Source organism: Leiobunum rupestre, unplaced genomic scaffold (genome assembly GCF_980474605.1).
Source record: "Leiobunum rupestre unplaced genomic scaffold, qqLeiRupe1.1.hap1 H1_H1_scaffold_25, whole genome shotgun sequence".
Classification (NCBI taxonomy): Eukaryota; Metazoa; Arthropoda; class Arachnida; order Opiliones; family Sclerosomatidae; genus Leiobunum; species Leiobunum rupestre.
The window spans coordinates 12,501-22,136 of record NW_028324288.1 but is presented as its reverse complement, the minus strand read 5'-3'; the positions used below and the strand labels follow the sequence as shown (position 1 = coordinate 22,136).

The 9,636-nt window shown below is 39.2% G+C and overlaps 1 non-coding gene across 1 annotated transcript in view; it reads left to right on the top strand.

Moving 5' to 3' along the window:
- Positions 1-9,105: 9,105 nt before the first annotated feature.
- Positions 9,106-9,636, top strand: part of LOC149920404 (small subunit ribosomal RNA) — a 1,811-nt gene continuing 1,280 nt past the window's right edge. The window contains exon 1 of the ribosomal RNA XR_016478077.1: positions 9,106-9,636. This exon is cut by the window's right edge and continues 1,280 nt beyond it. This is a non-coding gene — a ribosomal RNA (small subunit ribosomal RNA).

The following is a 9,636-nucleotide window of genomic DNA, read 5'->3' as shown; positions in this document are numbered from 1 at the left end:
TTATAGGAAAAACAAATGACCTGTTAATTACTATCTGAAATAACATTTTTCTCTTCATTTTAAATGAAATCCTGTTGTTGCAGATACATTTTGTGAGAAAAACTGAAATAACGTAGTAAAAAATTAATTTAAATTAAATAACACCAATTGGATTGTACAGCAAGCACAAACAGATACAGAATATTTGCTAAAATAGAATCGAATAGATTACACAGCAACAAGAAAATTTTCACAAAATATTGTGTCAAGAACCTAAAGAAGAGATTAATTTATTAGTAAAGCTACCACTACAACTACAGAGAGCGTCAATATAGTAATAAAAGTTAGAAAATCAACAGTAAAAGTATTTAAACATATTGACGAAGGTAAAAGCCAAACCATATGTTAAATGTTAAAAAATTGATGGTTTATTAAGTTCAATAATCAATCCTGGTCGATATCAAGCAAGAGGGTTATTTCAGTCGACAAAATTCCTGATGTTTTCAACGGGCTTAAACTTACTGTAAATATAAATATGTATTGTCAAGTGATAAATTACCAATCAAACGCTTTATTTATTATATGAGGAAACATATAGATTAAGGTGTGGTTTAAGTGATACTACATACAGGGTTTTACGGATAAGCATGTCTTTGGGTCATATTGACTTGAAAATGTCGAATTAACGTTGGTCCCAAAATGGGCAGTTTCTATTATTCCTTGGACCCAATTGTTTCCTTTTACTAAGCATTTGTTTTTTTTTAAAGATAAAAAAACGTTCACTAGTATCAAAAGTGTGATAGAAAATTAGAATAAGTAGGATAAGTATGTAAATTACATTTTACGTAAAACGAAGGTGTTTCAAAGTGTCACAGTTGTTTAAAAGCCGGTTTCTAATTAAATTGAGATCTTTTTATTCACCAAATGTCATGAAACACGTAAAAATTTATTTGAATTACAAAAATTGTCCGATATGACCGTCCTGCAAATATAGAGGTCGGCGTTTGGATAAAAATTAACCGTTTATTTGGATAATATCCATAAACAAAAATTGCCCAACAAATAATCAGTTATTTTTGGCTTTTTCCCATATTAAATCGTTTCAATCCATGGATAAACGGTTAACCGCAATTTTTATGATTAATTGAAATTTTGCCAGTTAATTTATCTGCTCCGCCGATCTCTTATTCGTTGTAGAAGGTCACCAATGTCGTGAATCTCAGACTTATAAACAAAGTCTTTAATGTGTCATCATAGATGAAAGTCGGGAGGGGTTAAATCAGGAGATCAAGTGGTCCACGATACGGTCCCCCCTCGACCAATCCATCTTAAAGGAAACGCCTCATCAAGGTGAGCTTTTACTTCTAGGCTAAGGTGTGGTGTAGCTCCGTCGTGCAAAAACCACACGTTGCTAATGGTACTTGTTCAAAGAATTCTAGAAACCGGAAATACTCCTTACCATTTAGCCTGTGTGGAAGAAATACAGGTCCAAGTAAAGTGTTACCGATAATTCCACACCAGACATTATGGCTAAATTTATGTTGGTGGGATCTAACATTTGTCGCGTGAGGGTTTCTAAGACTCCACCGATGGTTTTTGTGAAGATGGATAATGCCATAACGAGAAAAATTGGTTTCATCAGCCGTTAGGATTATAGCCGGAAACTGTGGATCTTCCGTGACTCTGTCCACAAACTCCTGGCAAAACTCAACTCGCCTAGAATAGTCTGCTTCTTTCAGAGACTCGACCTTTTGCAAATGGTTAGGGTGAAAATGAAGTTTTCTCCACACTATAAAGTTATTTACCCCCAATTTCTTTCTCACTAGGATGATAAAATTAGCGAATAATTAGATTAGTCCATTATGAAATGGGATAAAAAAGCCGAACCCTAAATAAATTTAAAGAAATTTAAAAACTTACAAATAGACGCGAAACTCGGACCAAATAGATCTTCGAGTGAAAAACAAAATTAAATTAAATAAAATAGCCAGAAATTAAAATGGTAGCCCGGTTTCGTCCTATTTGGGACTCTTCAGTACCGTGCGGTAAATCTGGATCGCGACTATTACACCGAAAAGAGAAAATAAGCATAAACATTAAAAATTTTAAATCGCGTTGCGTAGAAACGGAAAGCCGAATAGGGGAGCACTATTTATATGACGATTTCAAAACATTGATCTCAAATCTAGGTTCAAGAATTCGATTTTACCTCAGAAAAGCCCGTTGTAGAAATCTTTCACTTTCCCTTTCAAAAATTCCAGTCCTGTCACAGATAGTCCCATAACCTTAAATTAGGAGTTGTTTCAAGTCCTCAATGATAAGTCTTTAAGCTTAATATTTTGGATAGAGAAAAATTGCAGGGGTATAAATCCGGAGATCGGGTCAGTCAGCTCCCTGGCCCTCTATAAATTCTTCAACTTAAAGCAAACGCAGCATCAATATCAGATCTTTACGATAAAGAACGGCTTCACTCGGCTAGCTCGAAGGAATCCGATTATTGGTAAAACCAATTTCAATCGCCTACCATTGTAACCCACCAAGACGATGTTTCTTTTCGGCTAGCGGTAAGTCTAGGTTTTGGTGCCCGCATCTTAGTGTCACACGATGCCAATTGCGGTGACTAAGTTGACTCTTGTAGGATACACGGCCTTAGTTGCCAGAAAGATTCCAAACAACTTTCTCGGAATGGCACAGTTAATGATTTTCTTAAGCGCGCTCTGGTGTAAGCTGGTATCCTATCTATCCAGGGGCCTCCCAGTCTGTCTCGAGACGATGGCAAGTGGCCAGATGGTATGTCTCTGGTTTCTTGTACCGGCCGCAAATCATTGGTGTGGGATTTTACCTGCACTGACCCTCTGGCTCAATCATATTGGCTTCACCTCCTACAGCTTCTCTCCAGGCCTCCACTCAGGCTGAGTCGAAGAAAGCGACTGGAATAGCGTTGTTTACCCAATAATTTACCTTATCGTTAGTATGTGATTCTATTATTATTATTATTATTAGTGAAAGGGGTGAAGGGCCAAGGACCCATTCGCGCACTTCGACCAGAGGTCCATTGTGCAACCTTAAGACTTAAAAAGCCCGATATCCGACACAAACCGGAGAATCCTTTTGGCCGGTATATTGTAGAAATCAGAAGTTTCCAGTTGATGCATACCAAGATGCTCGAATCTTTGGGCCGCGTAGTAATCGCACCTACAAAGCACATGAGAGGCGGTTTCCTCCTCAACCTGACAGGCCCTACAGATTGGATCATCACTGATACAAATCAGGTAAAGGTGTCTGTTAAGGAGACAGTGACCTGTAAGTAGGCCAACGACCAGCCTGATATTAGATTTGGAGAGCGAGAGCAGCTCCTTAGCTCTCTGCCTAGAGAGGCCAGAGATAAACTCTTTAGCCTGCCTTTGGCCATCCATCTCAAGCCAAAGCTTGAGTTGACGGTCTGTCATGGAGTTAGAGATAAGGCCGCGAACTATGCCAGAGGGGATAGGAACTGCAGGTTCGGGACCAAAGAACCCAGCCTCTGCCCCCTTCTTGGCCAGGACATCAGCCTTCTCATTACCATAGTACCCCCGATGGCCAGGAACCCAATAGAGTTGAACTTTATTGTTGGTACCTAGCTCCGAGAGGAGATTCAAACAGCTGAACACCAGTTTTGAAGAAACCTGAAACTGGTTGAGAGCCTTGAGGGCTGCCTGACTATCCGAATAAATTTGGATAACCTTGCCATGAAGCTTCTTTTTGAGACAAAAGTCAACACAGAAGCAGATAGCGGCAATTTCCGCCTGAAAAACGCTAGCATAAACACCAAGGCTTTCAAAGAAGCCGAGATTGCTAGTAAGACAATACATACCCGAACCAGATCCAGAGCGGGTCTTAGACCCATCGGTATACCAGACGATTTCTCCTCTGGCCCCGAGGGTACTATGGTTGGCCCACTCCGTACGGCTTGGATAATAAGTATTGAAAGACTTACTAAAATGCAGCTTCGTAGCCATCATATCAGAACCCATTAGGTAGACAGGTAACTGACATGAAATGTCCCGATAGATCTTGGTGTGGCTATTAACCCAAATATTCGCCTTCCACCAACCATTCTGGTTGAGCCTGTAGGCATCTATGGCAGCAGCTTCTTCTATAAAAAGATGAAGAGGAAGAATGTTCAGGAGAATTTCTAGAGAAGCACTTGGGGCTGTTCTCATAGCTCCTGTGATGCTGACACAAGCCAGCCTTTGAAGGGTGCGCAGATCACTCTGCACAGTCTTAATTTAGACTCTAGGCCACCAGACCACTGCAGCATAAGAGAGCAATGGTCTGATGATCATGGTTTACAGCCAGAAGACCACTTTAGGGCTAAGACCCCAAGACCTGCTGACTGCACTCCTGGTCCTCCAAAGTAACATCTTAGCCTTCTTAACTATAGAGTCAAGGTGGGGCTTCCATGTTTGTTTGTTGTCAAGAATAACACCGAGGTACTTCACCTCCGTGCTTTCGCTCAAAATAGTCCCAAATAAGGAGATATTATTAAAAGAGTTTTGCAGCCTTTTACGAGTAAAAGGAACAAGAACCGTTTTATTAGGATTAACCGTAAGATCAACTTCCCTGCACCAGTTTTCTACTGATGCAAGAGCCCTTCTCACTAAATCGCTAATAGTATTGGGGAACTTACCCGTGAAGATGATGGCGATATCGTCGGCATAGCCGAAGCAGCGACACCCATCCCTGTTTAGCCTCACCAAAAGCTCATTCACAACCAGGCACCACATCAGAGGTGATAAAACACCACCCTGCGGGCAGCCACGGCTGGTGGCGATCACAAGGGATTCACCAATCCCTTATGATCGCCACCAGCCGTGATTCTATTACTTAGGAGCTTAAGTACCATTTAGTCACAGAAATAGAGATCATCTCGATGCACCGTTCCATTTGGTTTGTTAGGGTCAACGCGGAGATGTTACACGGTCAGCCTTATCTCCAGGCAATGTTAAATGATTTTGCTCCTCCGTTTAGCTGTGGATCTGCTACATCGCGTTATTTTTAGACAGTGAGACTGTTCGTATCACACCTTTATTTTTTGAAGGAGTTTGCGAAAACTTTTATCGAAGGACTCATGGCTATACTTAAGCTAGAGGTGGTCATTTTGTACAAGTGTAAACTTTTAAATTGTTGTTTTCATTATTTCTTAGAAATTAAAACATTCGATTCAATCATAAATATAATTCTTATTTTGATTTTGAACGGCATTAATACATCGAAATAGCTTTGTAATATTGTTTGAGTTTTCGTACTATAAAAGGCTACTTTTACGGTTTACCAACAAGAAAACGAATTATTTTTTATACAAACAAATTGGTTCAACGCTCAGAATCTATCGGAAAATTAAACTCAATTTAGTTGCTTTAGAAGGTGATATTTGGGAACCCCAAACTTTGAAACGAAGCCTTTTAGGGCCATAATTAAAAAATCATTTTTGAATTTTAAGGACAAAACTGATACTTCCATTAATTTTTACCTCTCCGAGGGGACTTGTCCCTAGGAGGGCTATTACAATCACCGTGTCGGTCCGTCCGTCTGTCTGGGCTGCGAACGTGTTCGCAGTTTTGGGGCAAAGTGCAATCACCGCGTTCGCAGTTTTTGGGATTTGGTTTAACGTTTTCTAAAACGCCTTTATTTCCAAAACCAAATTTGTAATTTTTTCCGGTTGGTGTTCATAGTTATCCGGTTTTGGAAATAAGAAAGCACTTTTTTCATTGCGTACGATTTCCAATCGTGTGTATTGTGTAGTGTGTTAGCTCATGTGTCGGCGTTATGCGTCGTATGTTTGTTCGTATCGTGCTCTTGAATGATATGTGTATTTGTGTTTCGTATGTACTGGGTAACTTCTGTTCAACTTCTTCTGGTTATTGACTTTTTGGACGGACCGAGTGCTAAGGGTTAGGGTAAACGTCCCAGCATCCAAATGTTAGGTTTTAAACGAACTGTTTACAGTATACGCCTTATTGTCATTTCGCGTTTGTATCGAGCGCTATTCAAACCTGAGCCCTCCGTCATGACAGGTGAGCAATTTACCACAGAACCATCGATACATGTTACGGTTCACTGAAAATTAGAAACTCAGTTTAACCGGAAGAGGATATTAAAAGCTAATTAAGTCTTAAATTTTTACCTCTCACTATGTTCCCTACGAGGGGATATAACAATCACCGTGTGTGTCTGTCAATGTATAATTATAATTATAATTTTCCTTTGCGAATTACGATTGTTCGTGATGAGAAAGACCGAGTGCTGAAGGTTACGGTAAACGTCTCAACGTTCAAATGGCAGGGTTTCCACCAAATGTTCACGTTATACCCTCCTGCATGACAAGCGAGTGTTCTACCACTGTACCACCGATTCATGTTACGTTTGGCTGAAAATTATAAACTCAGCTTAAGCGGAAGAGTATATTAATAGTTTTTGAAGCCTTACATTTTTTTATGTATGGAATTGTAAAGGTCAAATCTTGTTTAAGCGCAGTCAGCAGAGATAAGAGGGTTAATTCAAATTAGGTCGAGTTCACCCAAAATGGTTTTATTCCCCCTTATGTGTACAAAAAATTCCAAAAATGTTAATTTAACTACTTTTTTTTTATATATTTTTTGATATATGTAAGTTTTGCACAGGGGGGGGGGGGACCCTTAGAATTTGTCGTTTTCGTATGTTATTTTACATAGACTTTTTCTTATTTTGTGTTGTCCAAAACATTTTTGGTTGCCATGGCAAAACGGAAGCCCAGCGTAACTTTTGTGTCCTGTACTTCGTTCAGTACGTATTGCTCTTCATTATTTATTTTGTTTCTTTTATTTAGACTTAAGAAATGAAACATAAGAGTTATTGAAATTAAGAGCTCTCGAGAACATATAGAAACATTATTTAAATCACTAATATATTGAATATTTACCAAATTTTAGATTACTGAACTCACGTATTTTTTCAGTGTTCTGTAATTCAACGGAAACATTTTACAAACTAAATATATCAAAAAACTGTATTTAACATAAATATACCAAAATTTATTGTGTTTTTTTGGTACACGAAATTTTTAAATTGATCCAATGTAGTCGAATTTATCTAAATAAATTTATATTTTGTTAGTTTTGTTATTTTGATTAGCAATTATTTACAAATAATTTGAAATTACCTCAATTTACCCGACGTACCAATTCACCCAAAAATACCTAAAGTTTACCAATTTACATAATTTTATTAAATTTGAATTGTTTGGAAATTTCTTTTTTTATAGGGGGGACCCTTGAAATATGTGATTTTCCCATGTTAAATCACATAGAGCAATTTTGATTTGGTATTGTCAAAAACAGATAATCAAAATTTTACCATTGAAAATAACATGGGATTCTCACCGATTGCAAGGGTCCCCCCTTTGAAAAATATAATATAAATTCAATAATGTTTGAAAATGCTAAAATTACAAAATTGTTTATAAATAATTGCCAAAACAAATTGGTGAACTTTTGGTCAATTTTAACAAAATGGGTTGGTTACACTTCCTTGTCAGTGAAACGTTTATATATTCTACTCTATTTTAAAAAATAAAATTTCTTTTCACTCTATTAGTGAGCACACACTTCGCTTTCTTCCATGAACTTAAAATAAATTAACGTATAAAAAACGTGCATTTTTTTTAGAAATAATACGAATAATGTCAAATGAAATTTCGTTTTGAACAAAATTTAAGTGTTTATCTATCTAATAGAGTGGGGTATATGGCTTTGCATCGATTAGTGCTTTTTTGGACTTCTTGTATGTGAAGGTTGTTTGGGCTTAGGTATTTTGATTAGTTTAGTAGAAATTCAAGTGTACTAGCAAGAGCAAGTATGTATATTTATAGAAGAGTTTAACACTCCTAATGAACAAAATAAAGTTAATAATATTAATAAACGTGACCTAGAAAAATCTTTTATCTTCCCCGTAGTAAACGTGAGGTACAAATATTACATCTTTCCCATTCCCCGTAGTCAACGTGTGGTACAAATATTACATCTTTCCCATTCCCCGTAACCGACGAGACGTCGAAATATTACATGTTCCCTCATCCCCGTAGCCGACGAGACGTCGAAATATTACATGTTCCCTCATCCCCGTAGCCGACGAGACGTCGAAATATTACATCTTTCCCATTCCCCGTAGCCAACTGGCCGTCGAAATGTTACATGTTCCCTCGTCCCCGTAGCCGACGAGACGTTGAAATATTACATGTTCCCTCGTCCCCGTAGCCAACTGGCCGTCGAAATATTACATCTTTCCCATTCCCCGTAGCCAACTGGCCGTCGAAATATTACATCTTTCCCATTCCCCGTAGCCAACTGGCCGTCGAAATGTTACATCTTTCCCATTCCCCGTAGCCAACTGGCCGTCGAAATGTTACATCTTTCCCATTCCCCGTAGCCAACTGGCCGTCGAAATATTACATCTTTCCCATTCCCCGTAGCCAACTGGCCGTCGAAATGTTACATCTTTCCCATTCCCCGTAGCCAACTGGCCGTCGAAATGTTACATCTTTCCCATTCCCCGTAGCTAACCCGACGTTGAAATATTTTAATGTCCCGTTTAATTAATTCATCGAAATATTTCTATGTCGGGTTTTCCTCGTCGAAATATTTTTATTTCACGTGACTTAAATATTTTTTCGTAAATCATCGAAATCAAAAAATTGGTGGTCAATTTAGAGAAACGGCTCCATTTGTTTTCCAAATACTACTTGTAGTGTAGTCAAACTGGTAATCAGTCAGACTTGCTTGCGTAACAGCTAGCTCACATACGTCCTCCTAGGAGGTGCGTTGTAGTATGAGCACCGTTTCGCGAATAGATGGCGGCCTCGTTTCAGGCCATTTCCTCACACTATCGATACGACCGATTTCGGCGGCTGAAATATGCCGCCATGGTTGTGAACGAATCGAGAAAAATTATCGGTGACTACGGCACTCGCGTCAAGCGAAGCCTTTTCCCGAGTAAGTTCCGACGGTTTTCCAAAAGCCGTCGAACGACCGCTAATGTTTTTCTGAACACGCTGCGCTTTTAGCGCTCGTTTTAGAATTCTTTAGCGGTACTAACGACGTTTCACGTTGTTACCTGGTTGATCCTGCCAGTAGTCATATGCTTGTCTCAAAGACTAAGCCATGCATGTCTAAGTACATGCCGAAATAAGGTGAAACCGCGAATGGCTCATTAAATCAGTTATGGTTTCTTAGATCGTACTTTTTTACTTGGATAACTGTGGTAATTCTAGAGCTAATACATGCAGCAGAGCTCCGACCTTCGGGAACGAGCGCTTTTATTAGACCAAGACCAATCGGGCTTCGGCCCGTTTACCATGGCGACTCTGGATAACTTTGGGCAAATCGCACGATCTTGTATCGGCGATGTTTCTTTCAAGTGTCTGCCTTATCAACTTTCGATGGTAGGCTACGCGCCTACCATGGTCGTTACGGGTAACGGGGAATCAGGGTTCGATTCCGGAGAGGGAGCCTGAGAAACGGCTACCACATCCAAGGAAGGCAGCAGGCGCGCAAATTACCCACTCCCGGCACGGGGAGGTAGTGACGAAAAATAACAATACGGGACTCTTTTGAGGCCCCGTAATTGGAATGAGTACACTCT